Genomic DNA, 1,593 nt, shown 5'->3' with positions numbered 1-1,593 from the left:
GTCCATTTTTCACCGCTTTTTAATTCTATTAATCGGGCCCATAATGTCTTTCGTGTATGAATATTACCAATTTCATGTTATATGTTTCTTAACTAGTAAGATTTTGTTTACTGGAATTATTGAATGTTTGTTTTTTGCTGCAGTGATTTCAGTGGTGCCCCAGCAGAAAAAAAGGAGGAGTGTAGGAGGAATGTAGGCTCGGCATTTCAACATCTAGGCTCCGCATTTCATGATTCACTTTTAACTAAGGTTGAATTTTAACTAGGGCCAAGGGTGTGAGACTCATATATGTGAATCAAGGGTATGAGTCTCACGCCAAATCTAAATAGATGCTAATGAACAGCACACATGCTAGAACATGGTCACTTTCCTCCACGATGCTATTGTAATGGGCTGAGTTGCACTAAAGAAATGAAACAAAACTGAAACTAATATACTAATTTACCCTACCCATGTAACATGTAACAGATTCCCATAATAACATTTAGTGCAAATTGGTCCATTATATAAACTGGATTCAGATTGATGGAAATGCATGATGCTCTGGAATTGGAAAAAATAAACTTTAAACGTGCAGGCGAAAAGATGTGCTGTGTGGAATGTGTGATCCGTTCTGCTAAAGACCTTGCATTGTCTTGGGGCAGGAAGTGCCAGAGAGATGTAACAAGTTATCTTCAGCAATACAGTTTGTGTTTTGGGTAAAGGCACAGAGGAAATCACGTGCTAGTTTAGTGGGATGATCTTGGCGAGGGAAGGTGCTTTTTGAGTGACAGAGGGTTTTGAGAAAAAAGTTTGAAGCAGAGAGGGCTGGACATTCCATCCACTCACTGACGAAGGAGGCAGAAGTGCAGGAAGGAAGAGAGGGCTGGTTCCTGTGCAGATGGAGTATTCAGGGCAGAGACTGTCTCTCTCCTTTGTTGGCAGTCCTTAGAAGTGCTGCAGTCGAGCAATCTTATCTTTGATTGGGCCTGTGTCACTGCCAAGCTGAGTCGGGGAATATCGCCAACAGACCTAGGTAATTATGCTGTTAATTGAGGGGCATGTGAAGTGGCTGTTTGAATCTATGTAGCATAGGTTAAATCATTCAGTAAATTTTTAGGTGCGGCATTTGTAAAAAGAATTTAAACGTCTATGTAAAACTGTGTTTATTTTTCTGTCAGTCTTGCTGCAAGTCTGAGTGTATTCATTCTGCCAACTTGGTTACAAAGTCGAGGGCGACAACAGGCAGAGCTCTGCACTTTATCGCAGAGAGCTTTGAAATCCATTGCAGGAAAAAACATGTTTATGTTGAATTTACAACGTGGGCGCGCATGTCATTCTATCTAACTTGCATAGTTCTAGTTTATGATAAAGAACAATAATTGGAAAAGGTAATTTAGTTTCAGTGTATTTCTTCTGCATTCAGTTTCATTGATTCGGCATGCGTAGAGAGATAATACGTGTGGTAAGAAATCTCAGAGCGAATTTAGTCACAGTAAGTGTTTTCCGTTGAGGGGTTGAATGAATGGTGTGTATTTCATTTGCATGTTTAAAGTTTAACACAGTCAAAAGGGCATAAGAGTGATATTGTAGATAAAATACCACAGGAAAGCT

The sequence above is a fragment of the Ambystoma mexicanum genome, chromosome 6q (genome assembly GCF_040938575.1).
Source record: "Ambystoma mexicanum isolate Mex_15411 chromosome 6q, UKY_AmexF1_1, whole genome shotgun sequence".
NCBI lineage: Eukaryota > Metazoa > Chordata > Amphibia > Caudata > Ambystomatidae > Ambystoma > Ambystoma mexicanum.
This window is presented reverse-complemented; position numbering follows the sequence as displayed.